This window comes from Dipodomys merriami, unplaced genomic scaffold, assembly GCF_024711535.1.
Source record: "Dipodomys merriami isolate MVZ:Mamm:240054 unplaced genomic scaffold, mDipMer1.0.p SCAF_503, whole genome shotgun sequence".
In the NCBI taxonomy this organism is placed as follows: Eukaryota; Metazoa; Chordata; class Mammalia; order Rodentia; family Heteromyidae; genus Dipodomys; species Dipodomys merriami.
Window position 1 is genome coordinate 437,306 of NW_027206073.1, and position 6,901 is coordinate 444,206.

The following is a 6,901-nucleotide window of genomic DNA, read 5'->3' on the forward strand; positions in this document are numbered from 1 at the left end:
ACCAGTATTGCCTGTTTCTGCCATGTTTTTTTTGTGTTATAATATCCAATTTAAACTCTTAATCCCAAAAGAATAAACTATTTATTGGTAGTTAGAAAAAAAACACTTTAATTTATGCTAATTACAATGACTAGAATCCAAGAGGTAGCAGCAGGAAACTAACATATTTGTAGGAAAGTATCCATTCTAGAATGAAGAATGATAGTACAACTGAATAAATTGACCCAAGAGGATCAAGTTAAGCCATAATAGGAAATGCTAAAAGTAAAATTACAGAGCTGTAAATAAAACATCATAAACTTTACTGTTAATACTCCAAAACAACAGATACAGAAATGACAAGAGAAGAAGGAAACAATTAATCAATATTTTGAAATCCTTAATAATACTTAAACTTAAGAATAATTTTGTTGGAAAAAGATTTATATTCCAGTAGATTTCATTTTTTTAAATTATATCTAGGGTCAGAAGGATAAACAGATATAGCTATTAATAAGGCCTAAAAGATGGGGTCCTGACTATGTGTATCACTTTTCTCATTTCATGACCTACTCAGGTCCTAACCCTCTCTGCTCCACCAAACTTGGCCTCCCTACTACATATGCTTTTGACATATTACACATGAATTTACCTAATTTGTGGCAAGCTTTTGTTTGTTCTTGCCTCTCAGATTTCTAGCTTCCAAAACAGGTATTTGATTTACTTCTTTCACTTTTTAATTTTTTTTAAGTAAACACTCACTTGCTGATGTTATTGATTGATTGCTTGATGGATGGATGGATAGATGAATGGATAGATGGATGGATGCCTATACATGGGCTTGAACTCAGGACCTCACTCTCTCCCTTGTGACCCTTCCCCCAACACACATTCAAGACTGGTTCCCTACCACTTGAGCCCTGGATCCACTTCGGGATTCTTGGTGGTTAATTGGAAATGAGGCTTCAAACTTTGATCCTCAGAGCTCAGTCTCCTAGTAGCTAGGGTTATAAGCATGAACCACCAACACCCAGGTCATATTGACATTATTTGTGTGTTCGTTTTCCCCAAGCACACAAAAGGAATAAAGTAAAATATTACACAACCGTTTAATTTGCTACTCACTAGGGCAAAATTAGAACTCTTTCCTCCAGAAGAGTTATACCAAACTGCTACGTATTTATTACTAGGATTGGAAGAACTTAGCATTTTCTTGTCCTGGTGAGATTTCACTGAAAACTGCATTAATATTTTCTCATTCACATAATTACTGCTGCCATCTTGGTAAGCTTGCCGAATGGGCACATGTGCACATGAAAGTGGATTCTTATCATTTGTTTGAACTATATTCTGTACATTTACCATGGACTCCAAATTGTTTAATACTAATGATTACTTCACAGAACAGAACTTGAGTTTGTGAATGTACTTATCAATTGGATTAATTAATTAATCAATTATTAATTCCCAATTAATTAATAATTCTCAATAGTTCAAACTGACAGTTTCTTTAGTCTGTTTTCACAAACGCAAAATTAAGGGTCAGAAGTGTTAGGAAACCTGCCGATGGCCATACATCTAACATGAGTTGGGATTACAATGCAGTTTTTCTGGACAGGTAAGGTAGCCAGAGCTCCCTGAACTCAACTGTTACTAAATAGCATGGAATAAAGCTTGAGCCTCCATTTGAGGCCCAGGAAAAATGTTATTTAAAACTTCTCATTAACGCACTTTAATTAATCATAATGCATGAACATAAATTCATTAATTATAAGACATTCACATCATTTATATAATATACAAATGGAAGAACTGGGGGAAGAGAGTGGAACTATTTGTGTTAGCTTTCCAAGCTTTCTACAAATATGAAGAATGTTCTATAAGGGAGAAATATAGAAAAGGTGACATTGATTCAGATCCATTGTATTCATAAGCTGGCTTGTGGAATTAAATCCCTTTGTAAAATTCATTAACAAAAAAAAAACACTTTAAAAATGCTCTAGTAAAAGAAGTATATTAAAACTGTATATAAATTGGTCACTGGTGGCCCAAGCCTATAATCTGGATACTCAGGTACCTGAGATCTAAGGATATCTGTATCCAGTCTAGGATTAAATATGGGAGAGAATCTTACCTTCAATTAGACAGCCAAATGCCAGGAATGGAGTTGTGGATCAAGAGGTAGAATGACAGCCTTGAACAGATGAACTAAACATGAATATGAGATCATATTTTCAAGCTTCAGTAAGCAGTGCTTAAAATGAACAAGCAAACAAAAATATTATGATTGGGTTGGCTTCAAACCATGATAATCTGGTATCTTCCTCCTGTGCATGTTGACTACCATGTGTGAGTAACTGAGTCTTGGCTCATATTTGCTATGTCTTCTAGCTGTCCTAATTCAATTTTCCAGAAGTAAATACATTTTGATAAATTTACAATTAGAAAAATGGTAAAAATGAGAGATTAAAGAATTACATGCGTCTGCTGAGGTTTGCATTTTACAATGAGGAAGAAAGTTTCAAAATAATAGAGAATAAAGGCTCCAAAATTTTAACAGTTTTCCAATTGTAAATATTCATAGATGAACTAGTTTAACTTTGCTTGCTTTTTTTTGTTTTTTGTTTTGGTTAGGGAGCAAAAGGAGAAAAGATGTTGCTCTTTAGTTTGCTTTTGTTTTTTAAGATAAGGAGTGGCACTATTCTCTAGCTGTCCACAAACCATTCTACCTCAGCTTTCCAAGTAGCTAGAATTACAAAATGAGTTTATATTTGTGTACCCCTATGAATGATTTACATTTTGCATTCCTACTAGCCATTGGTAGCTCACACCTGTAATCCTACCTACTCAGGAGACTGAGATCTAAGAATCATGGTTCAAAGTCTGTCCAGGCAGGAAAGTGCATGAGACTCATCTTCAATTAACTACCAGAAAACCAGAAATAGCACGGTGGCTCAAAGCAGTAAGGTCTAGCCTTGAGTTAAAAAAAGCAAATTAAGTTCATAATCAACCAAGGAGTTCTCAACAGTGAAATAACTGAAAGAAAATGCAAAGAAAAATATTGGTTTAGAGTGTTTTACTTTCAGATAAAATACTTTTGCTTGAATGTGTCTTGATGCATACATATAACTATGGACATACATAAAAGTAAAGTCTATGGAGAAAGTGGTATCGTTTAAATAGGGATAAAGGTGGACCCATTGCAACAATGAGATGTACATGTCATTATGTCGAAAAATGAAATTTACATCTTTGTGCGATGGGGGGATTAGCGGGGAGTAGTGAGTGGGGGGCAGTGGGAGGATGGGAAGAGATGGGAAGGAGAAACAAAGGAGGAGGCTACAATGCTTGATAAAAATGTACTCATTATCTTGCCCATGTAATTGTAACCCCTCTGTACAGTATTTTCACAATAAAAAATAAAATAAAGAAATCAAAAGAAAATAATATGTGTAGCAAAAAAAGGTGTGATCCACTCTATAAAATCTGTGGCTCATCTTTTTTGAACATTGAGAATTTGCCAAAAGGAAAACACAGTCATTTCTGGAAACCTCAACAAAGTGTCATTTTGTGGAAATGGAAGTGTGTTCCAAAGGAAATAGGAGGTGAGAAAGTAGAAAGTAAATATAGCCAACTCTTTCTGAAATTAGAATTGAAAAGTGAGCTTTGAATATTCCAAAAAGTAGGATTTGACATGAGGGTGATTTTTTTTAAGTAGTTGAAAAATAGTATTCAATGTTTGATGATAGGATAGTCCCCAGGAGAAAAGCTGCAAGAGAGAAGTGAAAAGCCACAAGAAAGCATGAAAAACAACTACATGACAAAAAATGAGGATGAACGAATGAAAGGACAAATAATTTGTGATTACAGTCAATTGATTGAAGGATGTATGGATTTTGTGATGTACTTATTACCAAAAGACTTGGAATAAGTATTTGTGAACAACTGGGAAAATATATAACAATACATTTGTTTATTACACTTCTAGGTATAATAACAAAATGAGTGTAATATTAAACTCTTGAATTAGTCTAATGTTTCCATTTTGACCTAATAATGGTGATCGAATTTAAACTCTGACATACAACAAATTATGTCATATGTGCCACTAGCATGAAAGTAGACGTTCCTTGCATTCTTTCCAAAATCCTGAGTGGAATCTTAATGAAAAAAGATTATTCTATGAAGTTAGTCAAATACAATCAATCTAAATGTTTCGTTTTGGAGATAACAAATTGAGAAAGGTGAATAACAGCATGCTTATATGTTGTGAATAGAGAAGAACATAGTTTTTAAAAGACAAAGTTCCTTTTCATATCAAATAAGCAAAAAGGTAGAAAATGTTATGAGTCTTACAGGGAACAATGCTGAATTTTATTTTATTTTTTATGTTTATTTTTTGTGAATATACTGTACAGAGGGGTTACAATTACATGGGCAAGATAATGAGTACATTTCTTATCAAGCATTGCAGCGTCCTCCTTTGTTTAACCTTCACATCCCTTCACAGCCTCCCTCCGCCTCCACACCCAATCCTCGCCCCCCCCTCCCCCCGCGCACCAAAATTGTAAAGTTCGTTTTCGACATGAAAACTTGTACTACTCATTGTTGCAACGGGTCCATCTGTATCCTTAAAAGACTTGTTTTTCCCCATCTCCTCCACAAATAATATCTACATCAAATATAGTGAAAGGAGCGGTTATACTGTGGGGGAGGTATATACAAATCATCGAAGAAGTAATGTTATAAAAGCTTTAGAAACAAATTCATGAAAGAAAAAAAACATTTAAATACATATCTAAGCGTTCATTTTCCTAACATCACATTATCTGATCTTTTCTGCTTGACTCATACATTGAAAATATTGAAAATAAGGGAAACCATGGACCTATGTTTATTTCGGCTTTTCATATTTTAGTTAATACAATTTTTTCCAAGTCTTTCCATTTCCTAACAAATGGGGAAATGTAATTGTTTCTGATAGAGGCACAGAATTCCATTGTGTACATATACCACATTTTCCTGATCCATTCCTATACTGAGGGGATTCTGGGTTGGTACCAGATCTTAGCTATGGTAAATAATGCTACAATAAACATAGTTGTGCTGGTAGCTTTAGTGTGGTCTTGTTTGTAAACATTTGGGTAAATGCCCAAAAGTGGGATTGCTGGGTCATAGGGGAGCTCTATGTGGAGTCTTTTGAGGAACCTCCATACTGCTTTCCAAAGTGGTTGAACAAGTTTACACTCCCACCAAAAAAGAAGTAAGGTTCCCTTCTGTCCACATCCCCTCCAGCATCTGTTGTTGTTAGAGTTCTTGATTTTTGCCATTCTAACTGGGGTGAAGTGGTATCTCAATGTTGTTTTGATTTGCATTTCTTTTATAGCTAGGGAGGTTGAGCATTTCTTCATGTGTCTATTGGCCATCCTTCTTTCTTCTTCAGAGGTTTCTCTTTAAGTCTTTAGTCCACTTATTTATTGGGCAGTTGTTTCTTTGAGGATTTGTTGTTGGGGGATTTAATTTTTTGAGTTCCAAGTATATATTAGATATGAGACCCTTGTCCGTTGTATCGCTAGTGCAGATATTCTCCCCATCCATGGGCTTTCTATTGATCTTGCTAGCTATGTCCTTTGCCATGCAGAACCACTGCAACCTCATGCAATCCCACTTGTCCAACCATTCTGTGATTTGTTGTGTTTCCGTGTCTCTATTAAGAAAATTTCAGCCTGAGCCAAGGAGACCTAGGGTTTCTCCTATTCCATCCTGTAATGTTTTCAGAATATCTGCTTTGACTCCGAGGTCTTTGATCCATTTGGAGTTGATTCTGGTGCAGGGTGATATATAAAGGTCTAGCTTTCGTTTTGTAAAAGTAATTAACCAATTTTGCCAGCACCATTTACTGAAGAGGCTGTCTTTCATCCATTCTATTGTTTTAGCTCCCTTATCGAAGATTACATGGCTATAGGTTTGTAGGTTCATTTCTGGGTTTTCAATTCTATTCCTTTGGTCCTGAGGTCTGTTCTTATGCCAGTACGAAGCTGTTTTATTATTATGGCTTTATAGGAGAGTTTGAAATTTGGTATTGATATTCCTCCAGCAGTGTTCTTTCAGTTTGGGTGCGTTTTTACAATCGGGGTCTTTTATTGTTCCATATGAATTTTAGGATTGCCTCTTCTATTTCCTTGAAGAATGAGGTTGGGATTTTGATAGGTATCGCATTGAATTTGTAGATAGCCTTGGGAAGTATTGCCATTTTCATGATGTTAATCTTTCCAATCCAGGGAGTTTTTGCAATATTGGGAGTTTTTGCCTTTTTCTAAGTTCTGTTCTTATTTCCTCTTTCAAGTTTTTAAATTTTTCATCAAAGAGGTCCTTCACTTCTTTGGTGAAGTTAATTCCGAGGTATTTTATTTTTTGTGGGGCTATTACATATGGAATTGCTTTCCTAATTTCAGCCCCACTTTTCTCATTGTTGGCATACAGAAAAGCCATTGATTTTGGGGGTTAATTTTATACCATACTACTTTGCCAAAGTTTTGAATCAGCTTGAGTAATTTGGGAGTGGAGTCTATGGGATTCTTTAAGTACAAGTTCATGTCATCCACAAAGTGGGAGTTTTATTTCTTCTTTCCCTAATTGTAGTCCTTTTGTGTCTGGATCTTGTCTTATTGCTGTAGCTGGGCATTCTAATATTAGGTTGAAGAAAATTGGAGAGAGTGGACATCCCTGTCTTGTTCCTGAGTTAAGAGGAAACGGCTTTAGTTTTTCCCCATTAAGTATAATGTTGGCTGTAGGTTTGTTATATACAGTCTTAATTTTATTGAGGAATGTTCCATGGATTCCTAATTTTTCCAAAACCTTCATCAAAAAGGGGTGTTGGATCTTGTCGAATGGTTTTTCTGCATCTATTGAGATAACCATA